Source organism: Hyperolius riggenbachi, chromosome 4 (genome assembly GCF_040937935.1).
Source record: "Hyperolius riggenbachi isolate aHypRig1 chromosome 4, aHypRig1.pri, whole genome shotgun sequence".
Classification (NCBI taxonomy): domain Eukaryota; kingdom Metazoa; phylum Chordata; class Amphibia; order Anura; family Hyperoliidae; genus Hyperolius; species Hyperolius riggenbachi.
Window position 1 is genome coordinate 9,458,284 of NC_090649.1, and position 21,990 is coordinate 9,480,273.

At 47.0% G+C, this 21,990-nt stretch overlaps 25 non-coding genes across 25 annotated transcripts; 13 read left to right on the plus strand and 12 right to left on the minus strand.

The window, feature by feature from the left end:
• Positions 1–1,339: 1,339 nt before the first annotated feature.
• TRNAG-UCC (transfer RNA glycine (anticodon UCC)) lies at positions 1,340–1,411 on the plus strand. The gene has a single exon. It is a non-coding gene; the product is annotated as a tRNA-Gly (tRNA).
• Positions 1,412–1,908: 497 nt separating this feature from the next.
• Positions 1,909–1,982, minus strand: TRNAN-GUU (transfer RNA asparagine (anticodon GUU)). The gene has a single exon. It is a non-coding gene; the product is annotated as a tRNA-Asn (tRNA).
• Positions 1,983–2,735: 753 nt separating this feature from the next.
• On the plus strand, positions 2,736–2,807 carry TRNAG-UCC (transfer RNA glycine (anticodon UCC)). Its single transcript has one exon. It is a non-coding gene; the product is annotated as a tRNA-Gly (tRNA).
• Positions 2,808–4,356: 1,549 nt separating this feature from the next.
• On the plus strand, positions 4,357–4,428 carry TRNAG-UCC (transfer RNA glycine (anticodon UCC)). Its single transcript has one exon. It is a non-coding gene; the product is annotated as a tRNA-Gly (tRNA).
• A 497-nt stretch (positions 4,429–4,925) lies between these two features.
• On the minus strand, positions 4,926–4,999 carry TRNAN-GUU (transfer RNA asparagine (anticodon GUU)). The gene has a single exon. It is a non-coding gene; the product is annotated as a tRNA-Asn (tRNA).
• A 986-nt stretch (positions 5,000–5,985) lies between these two features.
• On the plus strand, positions 5,986–6,057 carry TRNAG-UCC (transfer RNA glycine (anticodon UCC)). Its single transcript has one exon. It is a non-coding gene; the product is annotated as a tRNA-Gly (tRNA).
• A 497-nt stretch (positions 6,058–6,554) lies between these two features.
• On the minus strand, positions 6,555–6,628 carry TRNAN-GUU (transfer RNA asparagine (anticodon GUU)). Its single transcript has one exon. It is a non-coding gene; the product is annotated as a tRNA-Asn (tRNA).
• A 980-nt stretch (positions 6,629–7,608) lies between these two features.
• Positions 7,609–7,680, plus strand: TRNAG-UCC (transfer RNA glycine (anticodon UCC)). Its single transcript has one exon. It is a non-coding gene; the product is annotated as a tRNA-Gly (tRNA).
• A 497-nt stretch (positions 7,681–8,177) lies between these two features.
• Positions 8,178–8,251, minus strand: TRNAN-GUU (transfer RNA asparagine (anticodon GUU)). Its single transcript has one exon. It is a non-coding gene; the product is annotated as a tRNA-Asn (tRNA).
• Positions 8,252–9,807: 1,556 nt separating this feature from the next.
• Positions 9,808–9,881, minus strand: TRNAN-GUU (transfer RNA asparagine (anticodon GUU)). Its single transcript has one exon. It is a non-coding gene; the product is annotated as a tRNA-Asn (tRNA).
• Positions 9,882–10,006: 125 nt separating this feature from the next.
• On the plus strand, positions 10,007–10,078 carry TRNAM-CAU (transfer RNA methionine (anticodon CAU)). Its single transcript has one exon. It is a non-coding gene; the product is annotated as a tRNA-Met (tRNA).
• Positions 10,079–10,862: 784 nt separating this feature from the next.
• On the plus strand, positions 10,863–10,934 carry TRNAG-UCC (transfer RNA glycine (anticodon UCC)). Its single transcript has one exon. It is a non-coding gene; the product is annotated as a tRNA-Gly (tRNA).
• Positions 10,935–11,431: 497 nt separating this feature from the next.
• TRNAN-GUU (transfer RNA asparagine (anticodon GUU)) lies at positions 11,432–11,505 on the minus strand. The gene has a single exon. It is a non-coding gene; the product is annotated as a tRNA-Asn (tRNA).
• Positions 11,506–12,254: 749 nt separating this feature from the next.
• TRNAG-UCC (transfer RNA glycine (anticodon UCC)) lies at positions 12,255–12,326 on the plus strand. Its single transcript has one exon. It is a non-coding gene; the product is annotated as a tRNA-Gly (tRNA).
• A 497-nt stretch (positions 12,327–12,823) lies between these two features.
• On the minus strand, positions 12,824–12,897 carry TRNAN-GUU (transfer RNA asparagine (anticodon GUU)). Its single transcript has one exon. It is a non-coding gene; the product is annotated as a tRNA-Asn (tRNA).
• Positions 12,898–13,653: 756 nt separating this feature from the next.
• TRNAG-UCC (transfer RNA glycine (anticodon UCC)) lies at positions 13,654–13,725 on the plus strand. The gene has a single exon. It is a non-coding gene; the product is annotated as a tRNA-Gly (tRNA).
• Positions 13,726–14,222: 497 nt separating this feature from the next.
• On the minus strand, positions 14,223–14,296 carry TRNAN-GUU (transfer RNA asparagine (anticodon GUU)). The gene has a single exon. It is a non-coding gene; the product is annotated as a tRNA-Asn (tRNA).
• A 979-nt stretch (positions 14,297–15,275) lies between these two features.
• TRNAG-UCC (transfer RNA glycine (anticodon UCC)) lies at positions 15,276–15,347 on the plus strand. Its single transcript has one exon. It is a non-coding gene; the product is annotated as a tRNA-Gly (tRNA).
• Positions 15,348–15,844: 497 nt separating this feature from the next.
• On the minus strand, positions 15,845–15,918 carry TRNAN-GUU (transfer RNA asparagine (anticodon GUU)). Its single transcript has one exon. It is a non-coding gene; the product is annotated as a tRNA-Asn (tRNA).
• A 979-nt stretch (positions 15,919–16,897) lies between these two features.
• TRNAG-UCC (transfer RNA glycine (anticodon UCC)) lies at positions 16,898–16,969 on the plus strand. The gene has a single exon. It is a non-coding gene; the product is annotated as a tRNA-Gly (tRNA).
• A 497-nt stretch (positions 16,970–17,466) lies between these two features.
• On the minus strand, positions 17,467–17,540 carry TRNAN-GUU (transfer RNA asparagine (anticodon GUU)). The gene has a single exon. It is a non-coding gene; the product is annotated as a tRNA-Asn (tRNA).
• Positions 17,541–19,095: 1,555 nt separating this feature from the next.
• TRNAN-GUU (transfer RNA asparagine (anticodon GUU)) lies at positions 19,096–19,169 on the minus strand. Its single transcript has one exon. It is a non-coding gene; the product is annotated as a tRNA-Asn (tRNA).
• A 984-nt stretch (positions 19,170–20,153) lies between these two features.
• TRNAG-UCC (transfer RNA glycine (anticodon UCC)) lies at positions 20,154–20,225 on the plus strand. Its single transcript has one exon. It is a non-coding gene; the product is annotated as a tRNA-Gly (tRNA).
• Positions 20,226–20,722: 497 nt separating this feature from the next.
• TRNAN-GUU (transfer RNA asparagine (anticodon GUU)) lies at positions 20,723–20,796 on the minus strand. Its single transcript has one exon. It is a non-coding gene; the product is annotated as a tRNA-Asn (tRNA).
• A 983-nt stretch (positions 20,797–21,779) lies between these two features.
• TRNAG-UCC (transfer RNA glycine (anticodon UCC)) lies at positions 21,780–21,851 on the plus strand. Its single transcript has one exon. It is a non-coding gene; the product is annotated as a tRNA-Gly (tRNA).
• Positions 21,852–21,990: the final 139 nt, after the last annotated feature.

Genomic DNA, 21,990 nt, shown 5'->3' on the forward strand with positions numbered 1-21,990 from the left:
AAAGCGAGCCTGTCCTTGGGTGGGCTTGAACTGCCTTTCTTTGGCTTGACAGCCGTCGCCAGGCTTTGGGTTCGATCCCCGGCTAATACTTTACTGCTGCTTCTGGGGTACAGAAAACTTCATTTGGTCACAGACACTGCCAGGGATGTCTGTTGTATCACTAAGACATGAACTTGATGCTGCTCACCCTTTTCATGAACGTGAATGAGATTCCAACGTGTCTCAAATGAATCTACATGGCTATCTGGGGTTCTCTTTGGACAACTGTTGAACACAAAAGGAAAGGCCGTCCCTGGGTGGGCTTGAACCACCAACCTTTCAGTTAACAGCCAAACGCGCTAACCGATTGCGCCACAGACACTGTGCCTGCAGTTGTTGCTAAATGATTTTATGGGGATGTATGTGTGTCTTGTGGAGTGAGGAAGTAAGTCTGCTCCAAGAAGTTTAACGCCACTTTTTCCCACAATGAAGCATTCACTGTATGGCAGCAGAGTGGCGCAGCGGAAGCGTGCTGGGCCCATAACCCAGAGGTCGATGGATCGAAACCATCCTCTGCTAGGTGTACGTTGGTTTTTATACCTTGCTTACCATATGGGCCAATTGTCGGCCATAGCCCCTTAAGAGAAAGTGTCATTAGGGCCTTGCTGTAACATAGATGGTAGTGTAACTATTTCAACTAATGTACCCTTCTTAAACTTGAAGGTTGAATACAAACAGAAGCAGAGTGGCGCAGCGGAAGCGTGCTGGGCCCATAACCCAGAGGTCGATGGATCGAAACCATCCTCTGCTAGGCATGAATTCCTTTTTGCACCTTGCTTTATCGCATGGGCAAAACGGTTTCCATTGCCCTGTAAGAGAAAGTGTAATAAGGGCCCTGCTGTAACGTACATATTAGGGTAGCTAAGACTACTCCTGGGCCGTTCTTGTAGTTGAAGAGATGGGTGAACTGTGACACCGCACTTCAACAAAAAAAAAAAAACAGCAAACAGAGAAGCTTCCCCATATTGGAGCATTGGATTTGGTCAAGTCTTAAGCCAATGTGTTGTAGGGCACAAGTAAGCTTTGGGTTAGCAGGAATGGTTGCATGGCCACCTAGCTTTTCATCCTTCCCACCCTTGCCCTGGAATCTTCCAGACTTCAAATTGCTGTCCTTTGCTGTGTGTGTTGCACCAGCATCATCCAGGGGGGCACATGATCTTTCTGAAGTCTTGAATTGAAGTCTGTAAGCAGTATCACCATGTGTCCCACTGCTTACATCTAGCAAAGTAGGCAAATAAGCAAGCTCATTTTTCTCTTGGGTATATTGCAATGGTACATGCTAGGCAAGTTTTAGCATGTAGCGTTGGTGGTATAGTGGTGAGCATAGCTGCCTTCCAAGCAGTTGACCCGGGTTCGATTCCCGGCCAACGCATGTGAGCTTGCTTTTGGCACCCTACAATTCCATGGAAGACAAGACCAAGACAAGATCTCTGAACAGTTAGGACATCCTGCACCTGCTCAGTCTCTGGAGAGGTTCCATTCCGGTGCAGCAGACTCTACGCCAGCTTAAAGTTCTTTCTAAATGGTCAACACTTAATGCAGACACTCTATAATGTTCTAAACAAATAGCTAGCAAGGCACTAAGGCGAGCCTGTCCTTGGGTGGGCTTGAACTGCCTTTCTTTGGCTTGACAGCCGTCGCCAGGCTTTGGGTTCGATCCCCGGCTAATACTTTACTGCTGCTTCTGGGGTACAGAAAACTTCATTTGGTCACAGACACTACCAGGGATGTCTGTTGTATCACTAAGACATGAACTTGATGCTGCTCACCCTTTTCATGAACGTGAATGAGATTCCAACGTGTCTCAAATGAATCTACATGGCTATCTGGGGTTCTCTTCGGACAACTGTTGAACACAAAAGGAAAGGCCGTCCCTGGGTGGGCTTGAACCACCAACCTTTCGGTTAACAGCCGAACGCGCTAACCGATTGCGCAACAGAGACTGTGCCTGCAGTTGTTGCTAAATGATTTTATGGGGATGTATGTGTGTCTTGTGGAGTGAGGAAGTAAGTCTGCTCCAAGAAGTTTAACGCCACTTTTTCCCACAATGAAGCATTCACTGTATGGCAGCAGAGTGGCGCAGCGGAAGAGTGCTGGGCCCATAACCCAGAGGTCGATGGATCGAAACCATCCTCTGCTAGGCATGAATTCATTTTTGCACCTTGTTTTATCGCATGGGCAAAACGGTTTCCATTGCCCTGTAAGAGAAAGTGTAATAAGGGCCCTGCTGTAACGTACATATTAGGATAGCTAAGACTACTCCTGGGCCGTTCTTGTAGTTGAAGAGATGGGTGAACTGTGACACCGCACTTAAAAAAAAAAAAAAAAAAAAAAAACAGCAAACAGAGAAGCTTCCCCATATTGGAGCATTGGATTTGGTCAAGTCTTAAGCCAATGTGTTGTAGGGCACAAGTAAGCTTTGGGTTAGCAGGAATGGTTGCATGGCCACCTAGCTTTTCATCCTTCCCACCCTTGCCCTGGAATCTTCCAGACTTCAAATTGCTGTCCTTTGCTGTGTGTGTTGCACCAGCATCATCCAGGGGGGCACATGATCTTTCTGAAGTCTTGAATTGAAGTCTGTAAGCAGTATCACCATGTGTCCCACTGCTTACATCTAGCAAAGTAGGCAAATAAGCAAGCTCATTTTTCTCTTGGGTATATTGCAATGGTACATGCTAGTCGAGTTTCAGCATGTAGCGTTGGTGGTATAGTGGTGAGCATAGCTGCCTTCCAAGCAGTTGACCCGGGTTCGATTCCCAGCCAACGCATGTGAGCTTGCTTTTGGCACCCTACAATTCCATGGAAGACAAGACCAAGACAAGATCTCTGAACAGTTAGGACATCCTGCACCTGCTCAGTCTCTGGAGAGGTTCCATTCCGGTGCAGCAGACTCTACGCCAGCTTAAAGTTCTTTCTAAATGGTCAACACTTAATGCAGACACTCTATAATGTTCTAAACAAATAGCTAGCAAGGCACTAAAGCGAGCCTGTCCTTGGGTGGGCTTGAACTGCCTTTCTTTGGCTTGACAGCCGTCGCCAGGCTTTGGGTTCGATCCCCGGCTAATACTTTACTGCTGCTTCTGGGGTACAGAAAACTTCATTTGGTCACAGACACTGCCAGGGATGTCTGTTGTATCACTAAGACATGAACTTGATGCTGCTCACCCTTTTCATGAACGTGAATGAGATTCCAACGTGTCTCAAATGAATCTACATGGCTATCTGGGGTTCTCTTTGGACAACTGTTGAACACAAAAGGAAAGGCCGTCCCTGGGTGGGCTTGAACCACCAACCTTTCAGTTAACAGCCAAACGCGCTAACCGATTGCGCCACAGACACTGTGCCTGCAGTTGTTGCTAAATGATTTTATGGGGATGTATGTGTGTCTTGTGGAGTGAGGAAGTAAGTCTGCTCCAAGAAGTTTAACGCCACTTTTTCCCACAATGAAGCATTCACTGTATGGCAGCAGAGTGGCGCAGCGGAAGCGTGCTGGGCCCATAACCCAGAGGTCGATGGATCGAAACCATCCTCTGCTAGGTGTACGTTGGTTTTTATACCTTGCTTACCATATGGGCCAATTGTCGGCCATAGCCCCTTAAGAGAAAGTGTCATTAGGGCCTTGCTGTAACATAGATGGTAGTGTAACTATTTCAACTAATGTACCCTTCTTAAACTTGAAGGTTGAATACAAACAGAAGCAGAGTGGCGCAGCGGAAGCGTGCTGGGCCCATAACCCAGAGGTCGATGGATCGAAACCATCCTCTGCTAGGCATGAATTCCTTTTTGCACCTTGCTTTATCGCATGGGCAAAACGGTTTCCATTGCCCTGTAAGAGAAAGTGTAATAAGGGCCCTGCTGTAACGTACATATTAGGGTAGCTAAGACTACTCCTGGGCCGTTCTTGTAGTTGAAGAGATGGGTGAACTGTGACACCGCACTTCAACAAAAAAAAAAAAACAGCAAACAGAGAAGCTTCCCCATATTGGAGCATTGGATTTGGTCAAGTCTTAAGCCAATGTGTTGTAGGGCACAAGTAAGCTTTGGGTTAGCAGGAATGGTTGCATGGCCACCTAGCTTTTCATCCTTCCCACCCTTGCCCTGGAATCTTCCAGACTTCAAATTGCTGTCCTTTGCTGTGTGTGTTGCACCAGCATCATCCAGGGGGGCACATGATCTTTCTGAAGTCTTGAATTGAAGTCTGTAAGCAGTATCACCATGTGTCCCACTGCTTACATCTAGCAAAGTAGGCAAATAAGCAAGCTCATTTTTCTCTTGGGTATATTGCAATGGTACATGCTAGGCAAATTTTAGCATGTAGCGTTGGTGGTATAGTGGTGAGCATAGCTGCCTTCCAAGCAGTTGACCCGGGTTCGATTCCCGGCCAACGCATGTGAGCTTGCTTTTGGCACCCTACAATTCCATGGAAGACAAGACCAAGACAAGATCTCTGAACAGTTAGGACATCCTGCACCTGCTCAGTCTCTGGAGAGGTTCCATTCCGGTGCAGCAGACTCTACGCCAGCTTAAAGTTCTTTCTAAATGGTCAACACTTAATGCAGACACTCTATAATGTTCTAAACAAATAGCTAGCAAGGCACTAAGGCGAGCCTGTCCTTGGGTGGGCTTGAACTGCCTTTCTTTGGCTTGACAGCCGTCGCCAGGCTTTGGGTTCGATCCCCGGCTAATACTTTACTGCTGCTTCTGGGGTACAGAAAACTTCATTTGGTCACAGACACTACCAGGGATGTCTGTTGTATCACTAAGACATGAACTTGATGCTGCTCACCCTTTTCATGAACGTGAATGAGATTCCAACGTGTCTCAAATGAATCTACATGGCTATCTGGGGTTCTCTTCGGACAACTGTTGAACACAAAAGGAAAGGCCGTCCCTGGGTGGGCTTGAACCACCAACCTTTCGGTTAACAGCCGAACGCGCTAACCGATTGCGCAACAGAGACTGTGCCTGCAGTTGTTGCTAAATGATTTTATGGGGATGTATGTGTGTCTTGTGGAGTGAGGAAGTAAGTCTGCTCCAAGAAGTTTAACGCCACTTTTTCCCACAATGAAGCATTCACTGTATGGCAGCAGAGTGGCGCAGCGGAAGAGTGCTGGGCCCATAACCCAGAGGTCGATGGATCGAAACCATCCTCTGCTAGGTGTACGTTGGTTTTTATACCTTGCTTACCATATGGGCCAATTGTCGGCCATAGCCCCTTAAGAGAAAGTGTCATTAGGGCCTTGCTGTAACATATATAGTAGTGTAACTATTTCAACTAATGTACCCTTCTTAAACTTGAAGGTTGAATACAAACAGAAGCAGAGTGGCGCAGCGGAAGCGTGCTGGGCCCATAACCCAGAGGTCGATGGATCGAAACCATCCTCTGCTAGGCATGAATTCATTTTTGCACCTTGCTTTATCGCATGGGCAAAACGGTTTCCATTGCCCTGTAAGAGAAAGTGTAATAAGGGCCCTGCTGTAACGTACATATTAGGGTAGCTAAGACTACTCCTGGGCCGTTCTTGTAGTTGAAGAGATGGGTGAACTGTGACACCGCACTTAAAAAAAAAAAAAAAAAAAAAAAAACAACAAACAGAGAAGCTTCCCCATATTGGAGCATTGGATTTGGTCAAGTCTTAAGCCAATGTGTTGTAGGGCACAAGTAAGCTTTGGGTTAGCAGGAATGGTTGCATGGCCACCTAGCTTTTCATCCTTCCCACCCTTGCCCTGGAATCTTCCAGACTTCAAATTGCTGTCCTTTGCTGTGTGTGTTGCACCAGCATCATCCAGGGGGGCACATGATCTTTCTGAAGTCTTGAATTGAAGTCTGTAAGCAGTATCACCATGTGTCCCACTGCTTACATCTAGCAAAGTAGGCAAATAAGCAAGCTCATTTTTCTCTTGGGTATATTGCAATGGTACATGCTAGGCGAGTTTCAGCATGTAGCGTTGGTGGTATAGTGGTGAGCATAGCTGCCTTCCAAGCAGTTGACCCGGGTTCGATTCCCGGCCAACGCATGTGAGCTTGCTTTTGGCACCCTACAATTCCATGGAAGACAAGACCAAGACAAGATCTCTGAACAGTTAGGACATCCTGCACCTGCTCAGTCTCTGGAGAGGTTCCATTCCGGTGCAGCAGACTCTACGCCAGCTTAAAGTTCTTTCTAAATGGTCAACACTTAATGCAGACACTCTATAATGTTCTAAACAAATAGCTAGCAAGGCACTAAGGCGAGCCTGTCCTTGGGTGGGCTTGAACTGCCTTTCTTTGGCTTGACAGCCGTCGCCAGGCTTAGGGTTCGATCCCCGGCTAATACTTTACTGCTGCTTCTGGGATACAGAAAACTTCATTTGGTCACAGACACTGCCAGGGATGTCTGTTGTATCACTAAGACATGAACTTGATGCTGCTCACCCTTTTCATGAACGTGAATGAGATTCCAACGTGTCTCAAATGAATCTACATGGCTATCTGGGGTTCTCTTCGGACAACTGTTGAACACAAAAGGAAAGGCCGTCCCTGGGTGGGCTTGAACCACCAACCTTTCGGTTAACAGCCGAACGCGCTAACCGATTGCGCCACAGAGACTGTGCCTGCAGTTGTTGCTAAATGATTTTATGGGGATGTATGTGTGTCTTGTGGAGTGAGGAAGTAAGTCTGCTCCAAGAAGTTTAACGCCACTTTTTCCCACAATGAAGCATTCACTGTATGGCAGCAGAGTGGCGCAGCGGAAGCGTGCTGGGCCCATAACCCAGAGGTCGATGGATCGAAACCATCCTCTGCTAGGTGTACGTTGGTTTTTATACCTTGCTTACCATATGGGCCAATTGTCGGCCATAGCCCCTTAAGAGAAAGTGTCATTAGGGCCTTGCTGTAACATAGATAGTAGTGTAACTATTTCAACTAATGTACCCTTCTTAAACTTGAAGGTTGAATACAAACAGAAGCAGAGTGGCGCAGCGGAAGCGTGCTGGGCCCATAACCCAGAGGTCGATGGATCGAAACCATCCTCTGCTAGGCATGAATTCATTTTTGCACCTTGCTTTATCGCATGGGCAAAACGGTTTCCATTGCCCTGTAAGAGAAAGTGTAATAAGGGCCCTGCTGTAACGTACATATTAGGGTAGCTAAGACTACTCCTGGGCCGTTCTTGTAGTTGAAGAGATGGGTGAACTGTGACACCGCACTTAAAAAAAAAAAAAAAAAAACAGCAAACAGAGAAGCTTCCCCATATTGGAGCATTGGATTTGGTCAAGTCTTAAGCCAATGTGTTGTAGGGCACAAGTAAGCTTTGGGTTAGCAGGAATGGTTGCATGGCCACCTAGCTTTTCATCCTTCCCACCCTTGCCCTGGAATCTTCCAGACTTCAAATTGCTGTCCTTTGCTGTGTGTGTTGCACCAGCATCATCCAGGGGGGCACATGATCTTTCTGAAGTCTTGAATTGAAGTCTGTAAGCAGTATCACCATGTGTCCCACTGCTTACATCTAGCAAAGTAGGCAAATAAGCAAGCTCATTTTTCTCTTGGGTATATTGCAATGGTACATGCTAGGCGAGTTTCAGCATGTAGCGTTGGTGGTATAGTGGTGAGCATAGCTGCCTTCCAAGCAGTTGACCCGGGTTTGATTCCCGGCCAACGCATGTGAGCTTGCTTTTGGCACCCTACAATTCCATGGAAGACAAGACCAAGACAAGATCTCTGAACAGTTAGGACATCCTGCACCTGCTCAGTCTCTGGAGAGGTTCCATTCCGGTGCAGCAGACTCTACGCCAGCTTAAAGTTCTTTCTAAATGGTCAACACTTAATGCAGACACTCTATAATGTTCTAAACAAATAGCTAGCAAGGCACTAAGGCGAGCCTGTCCTTGGGTGGGCTTGAACTGCCTTTCTTTGGCTTGACAGCCGTCGCCAGGCTTTGGGTTCGATCCCCGGCTAATACTTTACTGCTGCTTCTGGGGTACAGAAAACTTCATTTGGTCACAGACACTGCCAGGGATGTCTGTTGTATCACTAAGACATGAACTTGATGCTGCTCACCCTTTTCATGAACGTGAATGAGATTCCAACGTGTCTCAAATGAATCTACATGGCTATCTGGGGTTCTCTTCGGACAACTGTTGAACACAAAAGGAAAGGCCGTCCCTGGGTGGGCTTGAACCACCAACCTTTCGGTTAACAGCCGAACGCGCTAACCGATTGCGCCACAGAGACTGTGCCTGCAGTTGTTGCTAAATGATTTTATGGGGATGTATGTGTGTCTTGTGGAGTGAGGAAGTAAGTCTGCTCCAAGAAGTTTAACGCCACTTTTTCCCACAATGAAGCATTCACTGTATGGCAGCAGAGTGGCGCAGCGGAAGCGTGCTGGGCCCATAACCCAGAGGTCGATGGATCGAAACCATCCTCTGCTAGGTGTACGTTGGTTTTTATACCTTGCTTACCATATGGGCCAATTGTCGGCCATAGCCCCTTAAGAGAAAGTGTCATTAGGGCCTTGCTGTAACATAGATAGTAGTGTAACTATTTCAACTAATGTACCCTTCTTAAACTTGAAGGTTGAATACAAACAGAAGCAGAGTGGCGCAGCGGAAGCGTGCTGGGCACATAACCCAGAGGTCGATGGATCGAAACCATCCTCTGCTAGGCATGAATTCATTTTTGCACCTTGCTTTATCGCATGGGCAAAACGGTTTCCATTGCCCTGTAAGAGAAAGTGTAATAAGGGCCCTGCTGTAACGTACATATTAGGGTAGCTAAGACTACTCCTGGGCCGTTCTTGTAGTTGAAGAGATGGGTGAACTGTGACACCGCACTTCAACAAAAAAAAAAACAAAAAAAAAACAGCAAACAGAGAAGCTTCCCCATATTGGAGCATTGGATTTGGTCAAGTCTTAAGCCAATGTGTTGTAGGGCACAAGTAAGCTTTGGGTTAGCAGGAATGGTTGCATGGCCACCTAGCTTTTCATCCTTCCCACCCTTGCCCTGGAATCTTCCAGACTTCAAATTGCTGTCCTTTGCTGTGTGTGTTGCACCAGCATCATCCAGGGGGGCACATGATCTTTCTGAAGTCTTGAATTGAAGTCTGTAAGCAGTATCACCATGTGTCCCACTGCTTACATCTAGCAAAGTAGGCAAATAAGCAAGCTCATTTTTCTCTTGGGTATATTGCAATGGTACATGCTAGGCGAGTTTCAGCATGTAGCGTTGGTGGTATAGTGGTGAGCATAGCTGCCTTCCAAGCAGTTGACCCGGGTTTGATTACCGGCCAACGCATGTGAGCTTGCTTTTGGCACCCTACAATTCCATGGAAGACAAGACCAAGACAAGATCTCTGAACAGTTAGGACATCCTGCACCTGCTCAGTCTCTGGAGAGGTTCCATTCCGGTGCAGCAGACTCTACGCCAGCTTAAAGTTCTTTCTAAATGGTCAACACTTAATGCAGACACTCTATAATGTTCTAAACAAATAGCTAGCAAGGCACTAAGGCGAGCCTGTCCTTGGGTGGGCTTGAACTGCCTTTCTTTGGCTTGACAGCCGTCGCCAGGCTTAGGGTTCGATCCCCGGCTAATACTTTACTGCTGCTTCTGGGATACAGAAAACTTCATTTGGTCACAGACACTGCCAGGGATGTCTGTTGTATCACTAAGACATGAACTTGATGCTGCTCACCCTTTTCATGAACGTGAATGAGATTCCAACGTGTCTCAAATGAATCTACATGGCTATCTGGGGTTCTCTTCGGACAACTGTTGAACACAAAAGGAAAGGCCGTCCCTGGGTGGGCTTGAACCACCAACCTTTCGGTTAACAGCCGAACGCGCTAACCGATTGCGCCACAGAGACTGTGCCTGCAGTTGTTGCTAAATGATTTTATGGGGATGTATGTGTGTCTTGTGGAGTGAGGAAGTAAGTCTGCTCCAAGAAGTTTAACGCCACTTTTTCCCACAATGAAGCATTCACTGTATGGCAGCAGAGTGGCGCAGTGGAAGCGTGCTGGGCCCATAACCCAGAGGTCGATGGATCGAAACCATCCTCTGCTAGGTGTACGTTGGTTTTTATACCTTGCTTACCATATGGGCCAATTGTCGGCCATAGCCCCTTAAGAGAAAGTGTCATTAGGGCCTTGCTGTAACATAGATAGTAGTGTAACTATTTCAACTAATGTACCCTTCTTAAACTTGAAGGTTGAATACAAACAGAAGCAGAGTGGCGCAGCGGAAGCGTGCTGGGCCCATAACCCAGAGGTCGATGGATCGAAACCATCCTCTGCTAGGCATGAATTCATTTTTGCACCTTGCTTTATCGCATGGGCAAAACGGTTTCCATTGCCCTGTAAGAGAAAGTGTAATAAGGGCCCTGCTGTAACGTACATATTAGGGTAGCTAAGACTACTCCTGGGCCGTTCTTGTAGTTGAAGAGATGGGTGAACTGTGACACCGCACTTAAAAAAAAAAAAAAAAAAAACAGCAAACAGAGAAGCTTCCCCATATTGGAGCATTGGATTTGGTCAAGTCTTAAGCCAATGTGTTGTAGGGCACAAGTAAGCTTTGGGTTAGCAGGAATGGTTGCATGGCCACCTAGCTTTTCATCCTTCCCACCCTTGCCCTGGAATCTTCCAGACTTCAAATTGCTGTCCTTTGCTGTGTGTGTTGCACCAGCATCATCCAGGGGGGCACATGATCTTTCTGAAGTCTTGAATTGAAGTCTGTAAGCAGTATCACCATGTGTCCCACTGCTTACATCTAGCAAAGTAGGCAAATAAGCAAGCTCATTTTTCTCTTGGGTATATTGCAATGGTACATGCTAGGCGAGTTTCAGCATGTAGCGTTGGTGGTATAGTGGTGAGCATAGCTGCCTTCCAAGCAGTTGACCCGGGTTTGATTCCCGGCCAACGCATGTGAGCTTGCTTTTGGCACCCTACAATTCCATGGAAGACAAGACCAAGACTAGATCTCTGAACAGTTAGGACATCCTGCACCTGCTCAGTCTCTGGAGAGGTTCCATTCCGGTGCAGCAGACTCTACGCCAGCTTAAAGTTCTTTCTAAATGGTCAACACTTAATGCAGACACTCTATAATGTTCTAAACAAATAGCTAGCAAGGCACTAAGGCGAGCCTGTCCTTGGGTGGGCTTGAACTGCCTTTCTTTGGCTTGACAGCCGTCGCCAGGCTTTGGGTTCGATCCCCGGCTAATACTTTACTGCTGCTTCTGGGGTACAGAAAACTTCATTTGGTCACAGACACTGCCAGGGATGTCTGTTGTATCACTAAGACATGAACTTGATGCTGCTCACCCTTTTCATGAACGTGAATGAGATTCCAACGTGTCTCAAATGAATCTACATGGCTATCTGGGGTTCTCTTCGGACAACTGTTGAACACAAAAGGAAAGGCCGTCCCTGGGTGGGCTTGAACCACCAACCTTTCGGTTAACAGCCGAACGCGCTAACCGATTGCGCCACAGAGACTGTGCCTGCAGTTGTTGCTAAATGATTTTATGGGGATGTATGTGTGTCTTGTGGAGTGAGGAAGTAAGTCTGCTCCAAGAAGTTTAACGCCACTTTTTCCCACAATGAAGCATTCACTGTATGGCAGCAGAGTGGCGCAGCGGAAGCGTGCTGGGCCCATAACCCAGAGGTCGATGGATCGAAACCATCCTCTGCTAGGCATGAATTCATTTTTGCACCTTGCTTTATCGCATGGGCAAAACGGTTTCCATTGCCCTGTAAGAGAAAGTGTAATAAGGGCCCTGCTGTAACGTACATATTAGGGTAGCTAAGACTACTCCTGGGCCGTTCTTGTAGTTGAAGAGATGGGTGAACTGTGACACCGCACTTAAAAAAAAAAAAAAAAAAAACAGCAAACAGAGAAGCTTCCCCATATTGGAGCATTGGATTTGGTCAAGTCTTAAGCCAATGTGTTGTAGGGCACAAGTAAGCTTTGGGTTAGCAGGAATGGTTGCATGGCCACCTAGCTTTTCATCCTTCCCACCCTTGCCCTGGAATCTTCCAGACTTCAAATTGCTGTCCTTTGCTGTGTGTGTTGCACCAGCATCATCCAGGGGGGCACATGATCTTTCTGAAGTCTTGAATTGAAGTCTGTAAGCAGTATCACCATGTGTCCCACTGCTTACATCTAGCAAAGTAGGCAAATAAGCAAGCTCATTTTTCTCTTGGGTATATTGCAATGGTACATGCTAGGCGAGTTTCAGCATGTAGCGTTGGTGGTATAGTGGTGAGCATAGCTGCCTTCCAAGCAGTTGACCCGGGTTTGATTCCCGGCCAACGCATGTGAGCTTGCTTTTGGCACCCTACAATTCCATGGAAGACAAGACCAAGACTAGATCTCTGAACAGTTAGGACATCCTGCACCTGCTCAGTCTCTGGAGAGGTTCCATTCCGGTGCAGCAGACTCTACGCCAGCTTAAAGTTCTTTCTAAATGGTCAACACTTAATGCAGACACTCTATAATGTTCTAAACAAATAGCTAGCAAGGCACTAAGGCGAGCCTGTCCTTGGGTGGGCTTGAACTGCCTTTCTTTGGCTTGACAGCCGTCGCCAGGCTTTGGGTTCGATCCCCGGCTAATACTTTACTGCTGCTTCTGGGGTACAGAAAACTTCATTTGGTCACAGACACTGCCAGGGATGTCTGTTGTATCACTAAGACATGAACTTGATGCTGCTCACCCTTTTCATGAACGTGAATGAGATTCCAACGTGTCTCAAATGAATCTACATGGCTATCTGGGGTTCTCTTCGGACAACTGTTGAACACAAAAGGAAAGGCCGTCCCTGGGTGGGCTTGAACCACCAACCTTTCGGTTAACAGCCGAACGCGCTAACCGATTGCGCCACAGAGACTGTGCCTGCAGTTGTTGCTAAATGATTTTATGGGGATGTATGTGTGTCTTGTGGAGTGAGGAAGTAAGTCTGCTCCAAGAAGTTTAACGCCACTTTTTCCCACAATGAAGCATTCACTGTATGGCAGCAGAGTGGCGCAGCGGAAGCGTGCTGGGCCCATAACCCAGAGGTCGATGGATCGAAACCATCCTCTGCTAGGCATGAATTCATTTTTGCACCTTGCTTTATCGCATGGGCAAAACGGTTTCCATTGCCCTGTAAGAGAAAGTGTAATAAGGGCCCTGCTGTAACGTACATATTAGGGTAGCTAAGACTACTCCTGGGCCGTTCTTGTAGTTGAAGAGATGGGTGAACTGTGACACCGCACTTAAAAAAAAAAAAAAAAAAAAAAAAAAACAACAAACAGAGAAGCTTCCCCATATTGGAGCATTGGATTTGGTCAAGTCTTAAGCCAATGTGTTGTAGGGCACAAGTAAGCTTTGGGTTAGCAGGAATGGTTGCATGGCCACCTAGCTTTTCATCCTTCCCACCCTTGCCCTGGAATCTTCCAGACTTCAAATTGCTGTCCTTTGCTGTGTGTGTTGCACCAGCATCATCCAGGGGGGCACATGATCTTTCTGAAGTCTTGAATTGAAGTCTGTAAGCAGTATCACCATGTGTCCCACTGCTTACATCTAGCAAAGTAGGCAAATAAGCAAGCTCATTTTTCTCTTGGGTATATTGCAATGGTACATGCTAGGCAAGTTTCAGCATGTAGCGTTGGTGGTATAGTGGTGAGCATAGCTGCCTTCCAAGCAGTTGACCCGGGTTCGATTCCCGGCCAACGCATGTGAGCTTGCTTTTGGCACCCTACAATTCCATGGAAGACAAGACCAAGACAAGATCTCTGAACAGTTAGGACATCCTGCACCTGCTCAGTCTCTGGAGAGGTTCCATTCCGGTGCAGCAGACTCTACGCCAGCTTAAAGTTCTTTCTAAATGGTCAACACTTAATGCAGACACTCTATAATGTTCTAAACAAATAGCTAGCAAGGCACTAAGGCGAGCCTGTCCTTGGGTGGGCTTGAACTGCCTTTCTTTGGCTTGACAGCCGTCGCCAGGCTTAGGGTTCGATCCCCGGCTAATACTTTACTGCTGCTTCTGGGATACAGAAAACTTCATTTGGTCACAGACACTGCCAGGGATGTCTGTTGTATCACTAAGACATGAACTTGATGCTGCTCACCCTTTTCATGAACGTGAATGAGATTCCAACGTGTCTCAAATGAATCTACATGGCTATCTGGGGTTCTCTTCGGACAACTGTTGAACACAAAAGGAAAGGCCGTCCCTGGGTGGGCTTGAACCACCAACCTTTCGGTTAACAGCCGAACGCGCTAACCGATTGCGCCACAGAGACTGTGCCTGCAGTTGTTGCTAAATGATTTTATGGGGATGTATGTGTGTCTTGTGGAGTGAGGAAGTAAGTCTGCTCCAAGAAGTTTAACGCCACTTTTTCCCACAATGAAGCATTCACTGTATGGCAGCAGAGTGGCGCAGCGGAAGCGTGCTGGGCCCATAACCCAGAGGTCGATGGATCGAAACCATCCTCTGCTAGGTGTTCGTTGGTTTTTATACCTTGCTTACCATATGGGCCAATTGTCGGCCATAGCCCCTTAAGAGAAAGTGTCATTAGGGCCTTGCTGTAACATAGATAGTAGTGTAACTATTTCAACTAATGTACCCTTCTTAAACTTGAAGGTTGAATACAAACAGAAGCAGAGTGGCGCAGCGGAAGCGTGCTGGGCCCATAACCCAGAGGTCGATGGATCGAAACCATCCTCTGCTAGGCATGAATTCATTTTTGCACCTTGCTTTATCGCATGGGCAAAACGGTTTCCATTGCCCTGTAAGAGAAAGTGTAATAAGGGCCCTGCTGTAACGTACATATTAGGGTAGCTAAGACTACTCCTGGGCCGTTCTTGTAGTTGAAGAGATGGGTGAACTGTGACACCGCACTTAAAAAAAAAAAAAAAAAACAGCAAACAGAGAAGCTTCCCCATATTGGAGCATTGGATTTGGTCAAGTCTTAAGCCAATGTGTTGTAGGGCACAAGTAAGCTTTGGGTTAGCAGGAATGGTTGCATGGCCACCTAGCTTTTCATCCTTCCCACCCTTGCCCTGGAATCTTCCAGACTTCAAATTGCTGTCCTTTGCTGTGTGTGTTGCACCAGCATCATCCAGGGGGGCACATGATCTTTCTGAAGTCTTGAATTGAAGTCTGTAAGCAGTATCACCATGTGTCCCACTGCTTACATCTAGCAAAGTAGGCAAATAAGCAAGCTCATTTTTCTCTTGGGTATATTGCAATGGTACATGCTAGGCGAGTTTCAGCATGTAGCGTTGGTGGTATAGTGGTGAGCATAGCTGCCTTCCAAGCAGTTGACCCGGGTTTGATTCCCGGCCAACGCATGTGAGCTTGCTTTTGGCACCCTACAATTCCATGGAAGACAAGACCAAGACAAGATCTCTGAACAGTTAGGACATCCTGCACCTGCTCAGTCTCTGGAGAGGTTCCATTCCGGTGCAGCAGACTCTACGCCAGCTTAAAGTTCTTTCTAAATGGTCAACACTTAATGCAGACACTCTATAATGTTCTAAACAAATAGCTAGCAAGGCACTAAGGCGAGCCTGTCCTTGGGTGGGCTTGAACTGCCTTTCTTTGGCTTGACAGCCGTCGCCAGGCTTTGGGTTCGATCCCCGGCTAATACTTTACTGCTGCTTCTGGGGTACAGAAAACTTCATTTGGTCACAGACACTGCCAGGGATGTCTGTTGTATCACTAAGACATGAACTTGATGCTGCTCACCCTTTTCATGAACGTGAATGAGATTCCAACGTGTCTCAAATGAATCTAAATGGCTATCTGGGGTTCTCTTCGGACAACTGTTGAACACAAAAGGAAAGGCCGTCCCTGGGTGGGCTTGAACCACCAACCTTTCGGTTAACAGCCAAACGCGCTAACCGATTGCGCCACAGAGACTGTGCCTGCAGTTGTTGCTAAATGATTTTATGGGGATGTATGTGTGTCTTGTGGAGTGAGGAAGTAAGTCTGCTCCAAGAAGTTTAACGCCACTTTTTCCCACAATGAAGCATTCACTGTATGGCAGCAGAGTGGCGCAGCGGAAGCGTGCTGGGCCCATAACCCAGAGGTCGATGGATCGAAACCATCCTCTGCTAGGTGTATGTTGGTTTTTATACCTTGCTTACCATATGGGCCAATTGTCGGCCATAGCCCCTTAAGAGAAAGTGTCATTAGGGCCTTGCTGTAACATATATAGTAGTGTAACTATTTCAACTAATGTACCCTTCTTAAACTTGAAGGTTGAATACAAACAGAAGCAGAGTGGCGCAGCGGAAGCGTGCTGGGCCCATAACCCAGAGGTCGATGGATCGAAACCATCCTCTGCTAGGCATGAATTCATTTTTGCACCTTGCTTTATCGCATGGGCAAAACGGTTTCCATTGCCCTGTAAGAGAAAGTGTAATAAGGGCCCTGCTGTAACGTACATATTAGGGTAGCTAAGACTACTCCTGGGCCGTTCTTGTAGTTGAAGAGATGGGTGAACTGTGACACCGCACTTAAAAAAAAAAAAAAAAAACAGCAAACAGAGAAGCTTCCCCATATTGGAGCATTGGATTTGGTCAAGTCTTAAGCCAATGTGTTGTAGGGCACAAGTAAGCTTTGGGTTAGCAGGAATGGTTGCATGGCCACCTAGCTTTTCATCCTTCCCACCCTTGCCCTGGAATCTTCCAGACTTCAAATTGCTGTCCTTTGCTGTGTGTGTTGCACCAGCATCATCCAGGGGGGCACATGATCTTTCTGAAGTCTTGAATTGAAGTCTGTAAGCAGTATCACCATGTGTCCCACTGCTTACATCTAGCAAAGTAGGCAAATAAGCAAGCTCATTTTTCTCTTGGGTATATTGCAATGGTACATGCTAGGCGAGTTTCAGCATGTAGCGTTGGTGGTATAGTGGTGAGCATAGCTGCCTTCCAAGCAGTTGACCCGGGTTTGATTCCCGGCCAACGCATGTGAGCTTGCTTTTGGCACCCTACAATTCCATGGAAGACAAGACCAAGACAAGATCTCTGAACAGTTAGGACATCCTGCACCTGCTCAGTCTCTGGAGAGGTTCCATTCCGGTGCAGCAGACTCTACGCCAGCTTAAAGTTCTTTCTAAATGGTCAACACTTAATGCAGACACTCTATAATGTTCTAAACAAATAGCTAGCAAGGCACTAAGGCGAGCCTGTCCTTGGGTGGGCTTGAACTGCCTTTCTTTGGCTTGACAGCCGTCGCCAGGCTTTGGGTTCGATCCCCGGCTAATACTTTACTGCTGCTTCTGGGGTACAGAAAACTTCATTTGGTCACAGACACTGCCAGGGATGTCTGTTGTATCACTAAGACATGAACTTGATGCTGCTCACCCTTTTCATGAACGTGAATGAGATTCCAACGTGTCTCAAATGAATCTAAATGGCTATCTGGGGTTCTCTTCGGACAACTGTTGAACACAAAAGGAAAGGCCGTCCCTGGGTGGGCTTGAACCACCAACCTTTCGGTTAACAGCCAAACGCGCTAACCGATTGCGCCACAGAGACTGTGCCTGCAGTTGTTGCTAAATGATTTTATGGGGATGTATGTGTGTCTTGTGGAGTGAGGAAGTAAGTCTGCTCCAAGAAGTTTAACGCCACTTTTTCCCACAATGAAGCATTCACTGTATGGCAGCAGAGTGGCGCAGCGGAAGCGTGCTGGGCCCATAACCCAGAGGTCGATGGATCGAAACCATCCTCTGCTAGGTGTACGTTGGTTTTTATACCTTGCTTACCATATGGGCCAATTGTCGGCCATAGCCCCTTAAGAGAAAGTGTCATTAGGGCCTTGCTGTAACATATATAGTAGTGTAACTATTTCAACTAATGTACCCTTCTTAAACTTGAAGGTTGAATACAAACAGAAGCAGAGTGGCGCAGCGGAAGCGTGCTGGGCCCATAACCCAGAGGTCGATGGATCGAAACCATCCTCTGCTAGGCATGAATTCATTTTTGCACCTTGCTTTATCGCATGGGCAAAACGGTTTCCATTGCCCTGTAAGAGAAAGTGTAATAAGGGCCCTGCTGTAACGTACATATTAGGGTAGCTAAGACTACTCCTGGGCCGTTCTTGTAGTTGAAGAGATGGGTGAACTGTGACACCGCACTTCAACAAAAAAAAAAAAAAAAAAAAACAGTAAACAGAGAAGCTTCCCCATATTGGAGCATTGGATTTGGTCAAGTCTTAAGCCAATGTGTTGTAGGGCACAAGTAAGCTTTGGGTTAGCAGGAATGGTTGCATGGCCACCTAGCTTTTCATCCTTCCCACCCTTGCCCTGGAATCTTCCAGACTTCAAATTGCTGTCCTTTGCTGTGTGTGTTGCACCAGCATCATCCAGGGGGGCACATGATCTTTCTGAAGTCTTGAATTGAAGTCTGTAAGCAGTATCACCATGTGTCCCACTGCTTACATCTAGCAAAGTAGGCAAATAAGCAAGCTCATTTTTCTCTTGGGTATATTGCAATGGTACATGCTAGGCGAGTTTCAGCATGTAGCGTTGGTGGTATAGTGGTGAGCATAGCTGCCTTCCAAGCAGTTGACCCGGGTTTGATTACCGGCCAACGCATGTGAGCTTGCTTTTGGCACCCTACAATTCCATGGAAGACAAGACCAAGACAAGATCTCTGAACAGTTAGGACATCCTGCACCTGCTCAGTCTCTGGAGAGGTTCCATTCCGGTGCAGCAGACTCTACGCCAGCTTAAAGTTCTTTCTAAATGGTCAACACTTAATGCAGACACTCTATAATGTTCTAAACAAATAGCTAGCAAGGCACTAAGGCGAGCCTGTCCTTGGGTGGGCTTGAACTGCCTTTCTTTGGCTTGACAGCCGTCGCCAGGCTTTGGGTTCGATCCCCAGCTAATACTTTACTGCTGCTTCTGGGGTACAGAAAACTTCATTTGGTCATAGACACTGCCAGGGATGTCTGTTGTATCACTAAGACATGAACTTGATGCTGCTCACCCTTTTCATGAACGTGAATGAGATTCCAACGTGTCTCAAATGAATCTACATGGCTATCTGGGGTTCTCTTCGGACAACTGTTGAACACAAAAGGAAAGGCCGTCCCTGGGTGGGCTTGAACCACCAACCTTTCGGTTAACAGCCGAACGCGCTAACCGATTGCGCCACAGAGACTGTGCCTGCAGTTGTTGCTAAATGATTTTATGGGGATGTATGTGTGTCTTGTGGAGTGAGGAAGTAAGTCTGCTCCAAGAAGTTTAACGCCACTTTTTCCCACAATGAAGCATTCACTGTATGGCAGCAGAGTGGCGCAGCGGAAGCGTGCTGGGCCCATAACCCAGAGGTCGATGGATCGAAACCATCCTCTGCTAGGTGTACGTTGGTTTTTATACCTTGCTTACCATATGGGCCAATTGTCGGCCATAGCCCCTTAAGAGAAAGTGTCATTAGGGCCTTGCTGTAACATAGATAGTAGTGTAACTATTTCAACTAATGTACCCTTCTTAAACTTGAAGGTTGAATACAAACAGAAGCAGAGTGGCGCAGCGGAAGCGTGCTGGGCCCATAACCCAGAGGTCGATGGATCGAAACCATCCTCTGCTAGGCATGAATTCATTTTTGCACCTTGCTTTATCGCATGGGCAAAACGGTTTCCATTGCCCTGTAAGAGAAAGTGTAATAAGGGCCCTGCTGTAACGTACATATTAGGGTAGCTAAGACTACTCCTGGGCCGTTCTTGTAGTTGAAGAGATGGGTGAACTGTGACACCGCACTTAAAAAAAAAAAAAAAAAAAAAAACAGCAAACAGAGAAGCTTCCCCATATTGGAGCATTGGATTTGGTCAAGTCTTAAGCCAATGTGTTGTAGGGCACAAGTAAGCTTTGGGTTAGCAGGAATGGTTGCATGGCCACCTAGCTTTTCATCCTTCCCACCCTTGCCCTGGAATCTTCCAGACTTCAAATTGCTGTCCTTTGCTGTGTGTGTTGCACCAGCATCATCCAGGGGGGCACATGATCTTTCTGAAGTCTTGAATTGAAGTCTGTAAGCAGTATCACCATGTGTCCCACTGCTTACATCTAGCAAAGTAGGCAAATAAGCAAGCTCATTTTTCTCTTGGGTATATTGCAATGGTACATGCTAGGCGAGTTTCAGCATGTAGCGTTGGTGGTATAGTGGTGAGCATAGCTGCCTTCCAAGCAGTTGACCCGGGTTCGATTCCCGGCCAACGCATGTGAGCTTGCTTTTGGCACCCTACAATTCCATGGAAGACAAGACCAAGACAAGATCTCTGAACAGTTAGGACATCCTGCACCTGCTCAGTCTCTGGAGAGGTTCCATTCCGGTGCAGCAGACTCTACGCCAGCTTAAAGTTCTTTCTAAATGGTCAACACTTAATGCAGACACTCTATAATGTTCTAAACAAATAGCTAGCAAGGCACTAAGGCGAGCCTGTCCTTGGGTGGGCTTGAACTGCCTTTCTTTGGCTTGACAGCCGTCGCCAGGCTTTGGGTTCGATCCCCGGCTAATACTTTACTGCTGCTTCTGGGGTACAGAAAACTTCATTTGGTCACAGACACTGCCAGGGATGTCTGTTGTATCACTAAGACATGAACTTGATGCTGCTCACCCTTTTCATGAACGTGAATGAGATTCCAACGTGTCTCAAATGAATCTACATGGCTATCTGGGGTTCTCTTCGGACAACTGTTGAACACAAAAGGAAAGGCCGTCCCTGGGTGGGCTTGAACCACCAACCTTTCGGTTAACAGCCGAACGCGCTAACCGATTGCGCCACAGAGACTGTGCCTGCAGTTGTTGCTAAATGATTTTATGGGGATGTATGTGTGTCTTGTGGAGTGAGGAAGTAAGTCTGCTCCAAGAAGTTTAACGCCACTTTTTCCCACAATGAAGCATTCACTGTATGGCAGCAGAGTGGCGCAGCGGAAGCGTGCTGGGCCCATAACCCAGAGGTCGATGGATCGAAACCATCCTCTGCTAGGTGTACGTTGGTTTTTATACCTTGCTTACCATATGGGCCAATTGTCGGCCATAGCCCCTTAAGAGAAAGTGTCATTAGGGCCTTGCTGTAACATAGATAGTAGTGTAACTATTTCAACTAATGTACCCTTCTTAAACTTGAAGGTTGAATACAAACAGAAGCAGAGTGGCGCAGCGGAAGCGTGCTGGGCCCATAACCCAGAGGTCGATGGATCGAAACCATCCTCTGCTAGGCATGAATTCATTTTTGCACCTTGCTTTATCGCATGGGCAAAACGGTTTCCATTGCCCTGTAAGAGAAAGTGTAATAAGGGCCCTGCTGTAACGTACATATTAGGGTAGCTAAGACTACTCCTGGGCCGTTCTTGTAGTTGAAGAGATGGGTGAACTGTGACACCGCACTTAAAAAAAAAAAAAAAAAAAAAACAGCAAACAGAGAAGCTTCCCCATATTGGAGCATTGGATTTGGTCAAGTCTTAAGCCAATGTGTTGTAGGGCACAAGTAAGCTTTGGGTTAGCAGGAATGGTTGCATGGCCACCTAGCTTTTCATCCTTCCCACCCTTGCCCTGGAATCTTCCAGACTTCAAATTGCTGTCCTTTGCTGTGTGTGTTGCACCAGCATCATCCAGGGGGGCACATGATCTTTCTGAAGTCTTGAATTGAAGTCTGTAAGCAGTATCACCATGTGTCCCACTGCTTACATCTAGCAAAGTAGGCAAATAAGCAAGCTCATTTTTCTCTTGGGTATATTGCAATGGTACATGCTAGGCGAGTTTCAGCATGTAGCGTTGGTGGTATAGTGGTGAGCATAGCTGCCTTCCAAGCAGTTGACCCGGGTTCGATTCCCGGCCAACGCATGTGAGCTTGCTTTTGGCACCCTACAATTCCATGGAAGACAAGACCAAGACAAGATCTCTGAACAGTTAGGACATCCTGCACCTGCTCAGTCTCTGGAGAGGTTCCATTCCGGTGCAGCAGACTCTACGCCAGCTTAAA